A 14,977-nucleotide genomic window follows, 5' to 3' on the forward strand; every position below is an offset into this window, starting at 1 on the left:
AAATAAGATGATGCTTCTTGGAGTGCTCAAAGCCAGGCATAAATATGAACCATTGTCTTGGAGTGTCAAATTTACTAAAACAAAACAAAAAAAATGTTTCTTTTGGAAAATAGTTAAGTAATTTATCAGGTAAATTAAATATTTAAAAACATAAGTGGATGTGAATATGACATCCAATGTAAGAAACATGGTTTCTGAAATAATTTAAAATTAAAAATAGTTCTTACTTGTAGAGTGTCTCTATAGACTATATTTTCAAGTTCCAGGAAAGGATATAACTAACGTAAAAAATAGGTAGTTTAGCTGTCATATTCATGTAATTTTTACACTACTAAGTTTATTACATGCCGTTGAAATTATTACCACTATTCACACATTTTGGTTTAATTCGCTTTCCTGGTATTTGCCCATTCTTATCTCTTAGTTTGTGGAAATATATTCCCTCTTTATTTTCTTCTGGCATTGATATATGATTTCCACAAGATGCTCAATCCCACTCCTTTTTTAACTTTTATTTTAAAATCATAGATATATATAAGAATTTGCAAAGATAATATGAGATTCACTGTTTATCTTTTACCCAGGTTTCCCTTTAGGTTGCATGTTACATAACTTTAGTACAATATCAAAACCACGATATTGTATTGCATGTTTCTGTGTTATTTTAATCTTATGTGGATTCATGTGATTATCAACATATCCAAGGTACAAAACTATTCCATCACCGCAAAAGTACCTTTTATACCACCCTAAAATGAAGATACTAAAAGAATTGGAGGTATTTGAACTTAGCAAAGGGATTATTCATGTTATTCTAATTTTAAAAATTTTATGTAAATGCTAGATCATTTCATATTTTGAATCATAAAAGATAAAGTTATCTTTAGAATGCAAGAGAGCTTAAATAGTTAAATAAGTATAACTATTGAAGTCATCTGTGAAGGAAGTTTTTGAAGGCTCAATCTCAAGTTATCTAGAATCTTTGTTTTAGAAAGCTGGACGTTAATATGCTTGAAGATTGGAAACAGGAGATATCATGTGATCTTGTCCATCTGTATGCCTTAGTCTTTATATATGTGCTAGAATTACTAGTCGAAACAACAGAGAAAATGGGGGAGCAAATAGAGGAGTCTTGTTGAGTGTCTTAAGTACCTCTACAGCCTTACATTTTATTGGAACTCAGAGTTGGAGGAAAGTTAACATTTCAGCATCATCAAAAGTATTATTAATGGCATAGTACCACATTTAATTTTGTAACTGTTAATGTCTACAGACTACATCATGATCATTCTTTAGCCAATATTGTAGGAGGGTAATTATTCTACTACCAAGATCTGAAAAACACTTCATGATAGATTTTCTCAGAGGTATTTCCAGGCAATCATGATCTGGGATTTTAGTCTCATCTATTGTCTTGTGAACAGTGTAAATATATTGTTAAAGCACAGCTTATAGGTATCTAAATTTTAATACCTTACAAGATATTTTAGCTTTATTTGAAAATTCATGATTGTTAATATATGAAATAGCTGTCTTCTATCTGGATCTCTATTTGGAGATTTTAAAATACTATTGAAACTTGCAACTGTAATAATAGTGGCCATCTCTCCATTAGTACTTTCCCTTTTTAGGTTATCTGAATACAGCACAGAATTCCTACCTATCTTTTCAGTTTTTACTCTGTTATCTGAATGTTTCTTATAATATTATTATTGTTATGATATCTAAACATTAGTTCTACATTGCCATCATCTTCATTATTCTTATCAGTTTTCTGTCATTAAAGCGGAAATATAAGCATATAGTGTTCTTCATTGGCTCTACTAATTTTGAGGTAGACGCATAGGAAGGGCAAGGCAGAGAATGAATGAGCCTATTTGTCTTCTCAATAGATTTTGTTTTATCTCATCAACTGCATATGATTCAATTTTATACTCCCCCATTATTAATTTCACTTAGAATGAAAAATCAGTTTATTTTAATGTTTATTAAATCTTGGACATTTTTTGAAGTTAAAAAAATCCTGAAATTGTATACACGCAGAGAGAAAAGGTAGGTTAGTTTTTACTTTTACCATGTATAACATGATATGCAGCCATCTGTCTCTAACATCTGTATCAACCTCAATTTGGGGATGTTACTTTGGGTTCTGCTAATATCAAGAGTTTAATTTATTGATAAAGTTTGAGAGATAATGACATTGGTGTGATTCAAGTGACTCATCATCACCAGTTCTTCCCTTTAATGGTGAAAGTTACTCTTGACTTCATTGCTGCTTGGTATGTACCTATAAAAAAGTAGCTGTTCTTTTATTTGCTCAATATCAAATATAAAAATCTAATTGTATGATTTTTCACATCATTGTTACCAAGAATTCAATTTTAAAGCAAGAAGAAAGCTACATAATAGAAGCTAGATGTGTTTGTATTATAATCTAGACATTTTCTTAGTATGTATCCAATTTGAACTCTTCTAAGCATTTTTATGATAAAAAGACCATCACATTGTGTTCAGAACAAAATAGTTACAAAACCTGTAAATTAATGTTTGATAAAAAAAGACTTGCCATTGTATTAGTTTATATCTTTGACATTGGTCTATCTCACATGCCTTTTTTTTGGATTACACATTTTTGGAGATAGTGAAAAAGAAACCTTTATCCATTTTCACAACACATGAATTGTCTACATAGCTTGTCCTTCACATTAATATAAAAATAAAAATAGCATTAAAACCAGTTAAACATTGTTTATAAAAGAAGCACTGGAGATAGTGAAGCAGTTAAGGAAGACAGACTAACAGATACTTGTCAGTTTGTCATCTGCATTGTGGTATTTCACTTTTAAGCATTTGGGAACCCTGCTAGGACATCTGATTTATGTCTCACACCTTGTTTCTTACTTGACCCACTTATCATATGTGTGATCACCTTTCAGAATTCTAATTAATGAATTTAGAGTGATATTAATAATAGTATATTACATAAGCATTATTATAAGAATAAATTAAGGTGGAATGTGAGAAAATGCATTATGCTATATATGTGCATGTTGTTAGAGTTAGGTCTGGGTTTAAATCCCAGTGTCCTATTTGGGTATTCTATTTCTCTGTGATTCTTGATAACTTGGCTTACCTGTATTTTAGCCTCTTTAAACTGGGAATGACTTTTCTTACTTCGGAAGATTGTTTTGAAGTTAAATTAGATAGTACTGTATGTAAAGCCCATAATATATTATGTGGCATTTAATACTCAATAAATGCTGTTTCCCTTTAATTTCCATGTCACTTTTCACCATTATCTCATTCTCCTCAATTGCCAGGAAGGGCAAAATTTGATAAGATCAGACATGGGTTTGGATGACCAGTTTTCATTTTCTGTTCTATGGAAAGCCTCAAGGAAGGACAAGGGGGATCAGTAAGGTAAGAATGTTATGTCTTTACCCAGAAAGTGAGGGTATATTTTTGTGAGTGAAAGTTTGATACGATTTTACAAGATGTTTGGTATCCAGTCTTCGGATACTGTTCCTCCTGTATTGAATTATCCATGGTGGCTCCTGAATGAAGCCAAATTCTTAACCCCTCAAATGAGGTTGGATGTAATCTGGCCTCTACTGAAGACTGCAACCTCATCTCCCTTCCCCAGGACTAAACATACATTTTGATCTATCCCAATGGATCCCAACCACAAATACAATAGGAGTCTTTGCACTTACTTGATCCTGTTGCCTGAAATGCCTTTCTCTCTTCTTTAAATGACAAATGCCTATATATCCAGAAAGATACAGTTAAAGTATATTTATTTTTTATAAGTGCCTCCTACCCAAGTCAGTCACACTTCTTCAGCTATGGTCCTATCTTCATTTTTCTATTTATTATTTAGTTCTTATTATTTCTTCATTCACATCCACCCTGCACTTCCTATTTGCTGCACAGGCAGAGATAGTGTCTTTTAATTTCTGTATTTTTTCTCATCTAGCTTCTATTAATTACAGTACCTGGAGTGCCCAGAATATGCTTTTTAAGTGAATTTGTCTTTATGACAAACATAAATACCCTACAATGTTCTATAGCAGAGCAGCACAAACCAAAGCTACTCCCAGTTGCCTGCTGTTCTTGTGGAAATGTTCATCCCCAAATATATTATAACTTCATATCCTGTTCTTAGCCTTATCAGGTACACTGAAGTGCCTAGGCTAACAACAGGTAAGACTGGTGCTGAAGACACAGCCTGTCTTGTAAAAAGTAATGACTTTTTACTCCTTAAACAAAGTTGGTATATTTAGAAAATAAGATGGATTAATAGATAGGAAATAAGGATTTATCTTACCTGAAAGTATCTTAGAATAGTTGATAAAGCCTGATTTTGATTGTTTATAAGCTTCTTAGGGAGGATAGCACACACATTGTACATAAAGGTGGGCGGAGCAGGTAGGCAGGGTAGAAGTAAGGAGGATGAAGAATCTAAGTCATAAAAAGGGAAATCTGTTTCTAGATAGTTCCCAGAGACTAATACAGAAGTAAAGAGAACTTTGTGGGTTAAGAAGCAGGAAGATTGAAAGTATGAATGATGCATTCAAGAGTTGTGTTAAGCCACTGGAGATAGGAATGAGTGAAGACCAGTAACGTAATTGGTATTTAACTTAATTATAAATAGGTCAAATGTAGGCTCCAGAGATGCCATCCATTGGACCTGTGCTTACCTTTTGGGATACTTAATGTTGCTGAATTATACTGCACAATAGGGTGGCATGGGGAAAACTAGAGAAATGGAAAGATTGAATCAGCAAGTCATGTTTTTCTTAAAATAAATATTGTGATATGTGGTCTGGAATTTGGTTGATGGATGGGTCCAGGAAATCAGAAATTTTTATACTGATTATAAATAATTGGAGACCATTTTGGTATAGAATTCAATTCAGTTTTGTTCTGTTTATACCTATCTTTGCTGAGGAAAACAAAGATAAATAAGATGGATCCTAATTTTACCCTCACAGAATTATTGGTGTAATTTAGAGAATGAAAAAAGAAAACAAATCAATTACTAAAAGGTAAGAAAGGCAAGTTTTTTTTTTAATTCTCAAAACTATGTTTTTATCTGAGACTACCTTTTATTTCATAGATCAGAGATGGTGTTTTGATGCTGACATTATTTTTCATGTGTAACATGTAATATAGGTTTTTCTTCTCAAAAGTTTGTTATGCCTACTCCAATTTGCATTTCTTTCAAAATTTCTTCTATTGGTATTGAACAAATGAATGTGAAAAATGATGATGGTAAGTTTGAAGTATTACATTTTTGAATATAACTTCTTTGTTATAGCAACTTTATTTTATGTGTGCTTCACATACTTCTTGGATATATGTAACTATTGAATAAAATGAGTAAGTATAAGTGTTGGGATGTAAAAAATCAAAATCATTTTTTACATTTGATTAATTGTATTAACCATAAATGACAGGGATCTTATATTTTTAGAGGTATAAGTAACTTTTTTCCTTCATGATGCTAGGGGAGAAGCAAATGTTCTACCACTGAACTTATATGTAATAACAAATTCCACCACTATGTATAATTATAATGTACAATAAAATATGGAAAAAATAAAACAAATTAAGAACACAAACAGAAAAGAGATCATTAGGGCTGGGTCATAGCTCAGTGGCAGAGTACTTGCCTAGCATGAGTGAGGAGGCACTGGGTTTGATTCTTAGCACCATATATAAATAAATAAATTAAAAGTCCATCAACAACTAAAAGAAAAAAAATAAAAAGATAATCTATTCTTCCCCTTTCTATTTAAAAAGAAATATTAAATTATGTTCTCAGATTCACATAGATCCCATTGAGATGAAACCATTTTGGGACTGAAAATTGGTGTCTAACTCCTAGTCTCTGCTGATATCCAGATACATGGTTTGGTTAAAAAAAATTATTTTTTGAAAAAACTTGTCACAAGTAATGGCCTTTTCACTCAATGCTGGTACAGTTTTATTTATTATTTTCACATTATTCCAATAGAGGTGCTAAACTACTCAGAATTGCTTTCCAAGTTAATTAGTATTTTCTGCAAGCCTTTGTTATATTTCTTGCAACTGCAAAGATAACAATAGCTAGCTAACAGTTTTACAGATTGGAGGAGAACTTGGGGGAATGGGCAAGAGAGGGAGAGAAAGGAGGTGGGTTAGATAGAAGGGGTGGTCCTGAAAAGTGGTCCCAAGTTCTTTGGGAAGCTTCCTCTGGTCTTTTAGAGAATGAGAAAATAATTATTTTCCAGTGAGTTGGCTATTCTTTTATTATGTGATTATATCTAATCTAATCTTCTTCATAATATATTGACAAAATTGGTAAATTTTATTGGTCCTTTCATATTTTTTGTTTTACTTTGTTTTTAACTTTATGAATGACTATCTAGAATATGCAGTAGGTTTTAGAGAGAAAGGCCTAGGTGAAGCCTATTTATAGAAGACTTGGTAATATTAGGGACTAGCTGCCCGAAATAAGAGACATGCTCAAAGAATGTGTTTTAAAATGGAGAAAATGTCAGGTTTGAGGACAGTGGGGAAGTGGGGAAAATGAAAATGAAGGCTATTGGTTTAGTTGATTTTCTCAGTGTTTGTGAAGATTGAATGTGAAGAACATACAGAGAACAGTGACTCAAACGAATGTTCATTCAGAATTCTAGGAGTCTGCCCTGTATGCATTAAGTAATCTTACTGATTATGGAGTCAGTAGATTCTTCACCCTCAAAATGAGAATTACAGAGGCTAATTTTTAAAGCACTGTGGAATCCTCAACTAAAATACACAATTTTAGTAAGCTTCAAAGATAGTTTCTTTACTTATATACAGTCTTTGAAATAGTATTCAACTGAAGCCTTATAAAGTAGAATTACAGCTCCCCCTGACAGATAGTAATCTTGCCTTTTTTCATGTTTTCATAACCACCTGCATGTTAAATTGTACGTGCTCTGTAATTATGAGTTGATATGAAAAAATTATTTAACTTTTTTAAAGTTGGCTTAACATGTTAATACAACACTAGCAACATTATTAAGAATAAGATGAAACCTGCTTTAAAGATGATTTGACTTTATAGGAACATAAATGCATGCTGCTAAGACAAAATGAAAAAAACAAAGCAAACTAAAAAAGATCTTCCCTCTTTCAAATAAAATTCATAAATAATTTCCAACACATATGAATTATTGGGAATTAAACATATAGGCTGATGCACATCAAAAGCTAGTTTTTAAATATGCCGTTAAACTGTAAATGTGTTTTCCTCTTGGATTAGGAAGAAAAAAAATAATTCGAAGATCAGTTTTATATTTGGTTAGCTTTTCTGTTCATGTATAAAAACAAGGAAGCATTTATTCCTTTATTTATTTTGGTACTGGAAATTTAACCCAGGGGTGCTTTACCATTGAGGTATATTCTTAGCCTTTTTTTTCTTTATGAGACAATCTTTTTGTTGTTCTAATTAGTTATACTGATAGTAGAATGGATTTTGACATGTGTACATAAATGGAGTATAACTTCTTATTCTTCTGTTTTACATCATGTAGAGTTATACCACTTGTGTAATCATATATGTACATAGGGTAATAGTGTCCGATTCATTCTACTGTCATTCCGACCTCATACCCTTTTCCCCTCCCTTCAGTCCCCTCTGTCTAATCCAAAGTACCTCTATTTTTCCCTAGCACCCCCCTTCCCAGTTGTGAATTGCCATCTGCATATTAGAGAAAACATTCGGCCTTTGGTTTTTGGGGATTGGCTTATTTCTCTTAGCATGATATTCTCTATTCCATCCATTTACTGGCAAATGCCATAATTTCATTCTTTCTTAAGTCTGAGTAATATTCCATTGTGTATATACACCACATTTTATTTATCCATTAATCTGTTGAAGAGTATGTGGGTTGGTTCCATAGTTTAGCTAGTGTAAATTTAACTGCTATAAACATTAATGTATCACTGTAGTATGCTGATTTTAAGTCCTTTGGATATAGATTAAGGAGTGGGAATACTGGGTCAAATTTCCAAGTTTTCTGAGGAATCTGGGTCCATTCCCAAGTTTTCTGAGGAATATCCATAGTGCTTTCCTAGTGGCTGCATCAATTTGCAGTCCCACCAGCAGTGTATGAGTGTACTTTTTCCCCCACATCTTTGTCAACATTTATTGTTGCTTGTATTCTTTTTTTTTTTTAAATTTAAATAAACTTTTATTTTAGAGTAGTTTTAGGCTTGCAGAAAATTTACAAAGATAATATAGAAAGCTCCCATGTACCCTACACATGGTTACCCCTGCTGTTAACTTTTTTTTAAAATTTTTTTTTAGTTTAATAATTTTTTTTTATTATTTTTTTTATTGGTTGTTCACAACATTACAAAGCTCATGACATATCATATTTCATACATTAGATTGAAGTGGGTTATGAACTCCCAATTTTACCCCAAATGCAGATTGCTTGTATTCTTGATAATTGCAATTCTGAGTGGAGTGAGATGGAATCTCAGTTTAATTTTGATTTTCATTTCTGTAATTGCTAGAGATGTTGAACATTTTTTCATATATTTGTTGATTGAGTGTATTTCTTCTGTGAAGTGTCTGTTTAGTTCTTAGCCTATTTATTGATTGGATTCTTTGTTCTTTTGGTGTTTTTTGTGTTCTTTATATATCTTGGAGATTAATGCTCGATGTGAGGTGCATATGGTAAAGATTTTCTCCCATTCTGTAGGCTCTCTCTTCATGTTATTGAGTGTTTCCTTTGCTGTGAAGCAGCTTTTTAGTTTGATTTCATCCCATTTTTGATTTTACTTCTTGTGCTTTAGGAGTCTTGTTAAGGAATTGAGTTCCTAAGCCTGAATGGTAGAGATTTGGGCCTACTTTTACTTTGTTGAGGTTCAGAGTCTCTGTCCTACTGACTAAGTCCTTGATCCTCATTGAGTTGATTTTTGTGCAGGGTGAGAGGGTTTTAATTTCATTTTGCTATATATGAATTTCCAGTTTCCCAGCACCATTTATTGAAGAGACTGTCCTTTATTGATTGAGATAACTATATTTATGTGGATAACTATTTTTTACCATTGGTCTACATATCTGTTTTGGTGTTAAAACCATGCTCTTTTTGTTACTATGGCCCTGAAGTATAATTTAAGTTCTAGTATTGTGATGCCTTCTGCTTCACTTTTCTTGCTAAGGATTGGTTGGCTATTCTGGGCCTCTAATCTTTTCAAATGAATTTTATAATTATCTTTTCTGTTTCTCCGAATAATGTTGTTGGAATTTTAATAGAAATTGCATTAAATCTGTAGAATGCTTTCAGTAATATGGCCATTTTGACAATGTAAATTCTGTCTATCCAGTAGCATGGGAAGTCTTTCCATTTTTTAAGGTCTTTTTCAATTTCTTTCTTTAGTGTTCTTAGTTTTCATTGTAGAGGTCTCTGCCAGGTGACCAGCGCTGGCTTCATGAAAGAAGGTTCGATTCATAAGTAATTCATAAGTAATTAGGGACTTTTAAATTAAAGAGACAAGACGCTCATTACCTTTAATACCAGCTCCGGGATGGGATGGCTTCTCCTAGCTCCTGCCTCCAGTCACCTACTGCGGTAGTTTACAGAAGAGATGAGAGAGAGAGAGAGAGAGAGAGAGAGAGAGAGATGGAGAGATGGAGGGAGGGAGAGAGAGAGAGAGACGGAGAGAGGGAGAGAGAGAGACAGAGAGAGGGAGAGAGAGAGAGAGAGAGAGATGGAGGGAGAGAGAGAGAGAGGGAGAGAGAGAGAGAGACGGAGGGAGGGAGAGAGAAAGACAGAGAGAGGGAGAGAGAGAGAGAGAGAGAGAGAGAGAGATATGGAGGGAGGGAGAGAGAGAGACAGAGAGAGAAAACATGCCAGGGAGTGGGCTTTCATTGGGGAACAAAAACTTCTGGGGAAAATCCCATCCAATGAAGGTTAAGGGGGACAGCATCCCAAGGTCAGGGGCGACGATTGGGTCTTCAGGGCAGTGGCCAGGCACGCCTCTGCAAGGACAAGCCCTGGAACCTGGAAAAGGGTGGGGAAGGCTCTAACACAGCTGTGTCTAAGCCCCTCTCACCCAGCCAGGGAGGTAACTCAAATCACATGGGAGGATGGACTCCCACAGAGGTCTTTCACCTCTTTTGTTAGATTGATTCCCAAATATTTTTATTGTTTTTGAGGCTAGTTTGAATGGGGTAGTTTTCCTAATTTCTCTTTCACTGGATTTATCACCGATGTGTAGGAACCCATTTGATTCATGGGTATTAATTGTGTATATTGAGGCAGTCTTTCTAAGTTGCTTAGGGCCTCACTATATTGCTACGTCTGGCCTTGAACTTTCCATCCTTCAGCCTCAGCCTTCTGAGTTTCTGTGATTATAAGGGGTGCACCATTGCACCCAATGTTTATTCCTATTGGAAGAAATTTGGATAGAAAGATCTAAATGATATAGATCATATATTTACAACTTGTTTGTGTTATTTTTCAGTTATAAAAGTACAACTTTTTTTTAAGAATACAGGATTATTTGATTTATTACCTTAATTTAAATTTGCTTTCAGAGAATATTTTCTTTGAAAAAGAATGTTTACATTTATAGTGTTTTTATATCAAAATAACATACCATCATTGTGGAACATATAAACAGCCTAGAACTATATAGAAAAATAGAAAAACAAAGTGAAATAAAACACCTATAACATACTATCCAGAGATGTCCTAGACATTTTTTTCCCCTCTGGCCTTTTTCTTTCTGTCTCTCTCTCTTTCATTTCTTAGATTCTACCAGAAATTGAATTTTTAAAACATAATTTATAGATAACATCTTGTGTATTTTAAGTTTTATTATTTTATTTTTTTTCATGGTGCTGTGGATTGAACTCAGGACCTTGCTGATGCTTGGCTAGCATTCTACCACCCAGCTATATCCCTAGCCCTATAAATATAATTTTTGTTGGTTGAAAATATATCTTCTAAAGACCATCTACTGGGCCATAATAAACCTAAGTATTTCTATGTCATTGTGCATTTATTTACACAAATATTAAATCTTTAAATGAATGTGTTTGTTTTCTTCAAGCTTTCTTCTTCAGTTGAGTAACCTTAGTGAAAAGACTTTTCTTGAGATTACATTCCCTTCTTTCTTCCATTCCTTTAGTTACCTGATAGCTAATTCCTGGAAATTTTCTCTACCTATTCTTTGTAACCTGAAAAATCCTTTGTTTATATAGAACTGCTATGACAGCTTCCCCTTACTTTGTAATGGATATATTGCAATTGCACATAGACAAAGTATACATGGCTCCTTTCATCAAGTTGTCATGAACCTCAATAGGAATCATTGGGCACCTTGAGAATTATAAACATACTTTGAGAAAATAGAGGCAGAGATCTAAATAGCATGTAGGGAATGAAATAGTATTGATTTACTGTACAGTTTAAAATTTTTCTTTCATGAAGCATTTTACCTTTGTTATATTCAAAATGGAGTATTTTATGCCAATATTAATAGTGATGGCTATATGAAACAAGTATTGATCTTTTATGAATAATTTACTTTTTATTGACCCCAAGAGTATAAGTTCTTAGTATTATATTATAAACATCTTATTGGCTATCCGAATCACATTTGAGTTTAGTAATTATATTCTTTTCAATACAATTTATCACTTTATAGAAAAAGATGGATAGTGTTTTGGACAAGAGTATTGAACAAAATATTTTGTCTTTGATTCCTTTCAGGCATGTGGATTTGAGCTGTTTTGATTTTTATTGGAAAGATACTACTACTTTGTATAAAAGTAGATTGTTAAGATTACATGTTTTTCTTTGGAAAATTTCTTTTAACATCTGTTTCCTAAATTTTATGGTGATTTGTTTAAAAATATGAAATAAAATTTAATTAATTGTTAAAATTATTTCTGGTAAGTCACAAAATATCATTAATTAAAATCTATAGAATCACTTAAAGCTTCTTAGTGTGAATTCCTTATCTATTTAAAAAAGCTTCTAAGATAATACTATTTTTTGTCTTCCCCACCTCTCAGGTATGGTTGTGGATATATATGTGTTCATGTGTATAAGTTTATTATTCTTTGAATATCTAAAATCACTGTAAAGCATAAATAGCATAATTTTCATCTATATACTTTTAATTTTATCTCATTAAAAGAATAATTGAACTGGAAATAATAAATTATGTGTTCTTATGGGTATATTCTACTTAGACTATATTGGGATTTTTATTATAAAAACATTGATTCTTCTAAATGTTTTTCATTGAAAAAAATCTAATTTTTAATAATCTGTTCATTTAATGCCATTGTCTTATAAAGAACTCATAAGAAAAATGTTTGCTTATAGGTGAATTCTATTTTATTTTGAGTATGTTTTCTTAAATATTAATTCTTAAAATGTTATTACTTATTTCTATACAGGAATGGTTTTTATCAGGGCATTTGTTCTTGTCTGTTGCAAAATTCTTTAGAAATCAACACAAAACAGTTTACTGAGTAATTGAACAAATTGATGCAGCCACCATCTATATAAACAGAAGTTAATTTAGAGTAAATAACTGTTTTCACAAATCGTTGAAGTCAGAATTAAAATTTATTTTCTGTTTTTTAATTCTTAAAATATTTTAAATTTTATTTTTTAATTTTTTCTAATTATGCATAACCGTAGAATACATTTTGACATATTGTACACAAATGGAACACAACTTCTTCCTCTGGCTGAACATGGTGTAGAGTCACACCAGTAGTGTAATCATATATGTGAATAGGGTAATAATGTCTGTCTTATTTATTTATTTATATATGACAGTGGAATGCATTACAATTCTTATTACACATATAGAGCAAAATTTTTCATATCTCTGGTTGTATACAAAGTATATTCACACCAATTCATGTCTTCATACAGTACTTTGGATAATAATAATCATCATATTCCACCCTCATTTATAATCCCATGTCCTCTCCCTTCCCCTCCCACCCCTTTGCCCTAGAGTTTATCTATTCCTTCCATGCTCCCTCTCTCTAATAATGTCTGTCTTTTTAAAGTTGATTTAATGGTAAAGTGATTCTCAAAACATTTTATAAATAGAGTATATAGGGATTGTTTTTTTCAAAAAATTAGGGATAGAAATATGGAAGTAATATGAAAACCAGCGAAATATTGTTAAAGTGAAATGCAAAAATCTTTATTATTGTAGATACTCTGTATAAAATGACTGATATGCTGAAAGATAAAGATACATCTGTATTTAGAATTGAGAAGAATTAATTTAGAGAATTAACTTAGTGTTGGTAGAGAGGCCATTAAGTGCACGTTTGAGTTAGGAGATAATAGGTCTCACAGCATTGTCTTGAAGTGGAAGTAGGAAAAGGTTAAAGAACCATTTGGAAAAGTATAACACTGAATGAACTGAGCAAAAAAGTAATCCAGTTCATATTACTATATAGTTAGAATAGGAAAAGTTCTTACAAAATTAAGGTTTTGTTTATTTTTTAATTGAGTATAAAATAGAGACACTGGTAGACTTTATAAAAATGGTAATTCAGTAATCCCATTTGCTTTATTGTCAGTGTTCTCTCATATTACTATGAAGCTACTTGTGAACAGCTTATATTTCTCTTGGCTTTTATTGGCCATAGGAATATGCAGAATTTAAAAGTACAAGTAATTATTCAGCCTCAGATAACTTGTATGCAGTGAACCACCATTTTTTTGGAAGAATGCTACATAAAATAAACCATTATATAGACTAGGAGCCAGTTAAGAAAATAGTTTTGTTGCTGGGTCTGCAGGGAGGAATTTGTAGATTTTTGTGAGATTCTATAGAAAGTCAAGCAATCTGCATTATACCACATATCTCCTGTGGGGAAGAACCAGCAGGATTGCTTATGGTTCTTAACTATCTCTGCTTAGTATGCTTTTGTCCTAAGAAAGCTTTCCACTTGCTGGAAACAGTAATAATGTTGGAACATTGAGAGAAAAGATAAAAGAATAATGGAAAATATCATATAAATGAGAAGGACCTTGAAAGTTAAGCTTGATAGAAAAACTTGGAGTCAAGTTGAAGGGTAATTAGATAAACTGATATGATTTTGCCTACATTCTTTATTTTAAGAAATAACTATCAATTGGGAAGGGGGCTTTAGTTTGAGTGAAAACTATCTTAAGTTCTTTTTTGTGAGTCCTAAATAATAAACTGAATGCTATACTCTAATTATAATCCTTTTACTATTTTTGAGCTATGATATTTCTTGGTGTTAACATTTTTTTAAAATATATAGGCCTTATTGTCTTTAGTTTGGAGCTGATTGCATAAACTAATGTTGATGCCCCTTTGAAGTGCTTTATTATTTGTAGGAACAATGCATATAAAACTGTAGTATTCTAACCTTATATTCTAATCTTATTTCAACTGTATTGGTGATAATTTTTTGGCCTAAACCATAATTCTTTTTATTGTACAAAACTTTTATCCATGAGTTAAGCTCTGAAATGATCTATATAACTAGTTGTATTAACTTTTGGTATAATTTTATTGTAATTTTTTATACATATGGTAATTTCTGGCATACAGCAACTTTTCTGGGAGGTGGGGCAAGAGTCCTATCATTAAGCCATTTACCTGAACTTAAGTAAAGTAGAAAGTTATTTCTCTTTCACGTAACAGTGGCAGGATAGTCCAGAAGTGGTTTGTAAGCTTCAGTTATTTTAAGTGAATAAAAATTTTGGCAGAATTTGTGTAATGTAACAGCTAGTTATTCCAGGAGTATAATACATTAAAGTTAATTAAAATAAAGAAAATGTTTGAGTTAGACAGAATGTGGTGAATATTTAATTTATATATGATTATTTTTCTTTGGATTAAATATTTGTCATTTTTGGGTAGACAATAGCTCCTTAAGATATTTTATTATTCCCTCTTCAAGTGAAATGTTAAA

The sequence above is a fragment of the Urocitellus parryii genome, chromosome 2 (assembly GCF_045843805.1).
Source record: "Urocitellus parryii isolate mUroPar1 chromosome 2, mUroPar1.hap1, whole genome shotgun sequence".
Classification (NCBI taxonomy): Eukaryota; Metazoa; Chordata; class Mammalia; order Rodentia; family Sciuridae; genus Urocitellus; species Urocitellus parryii.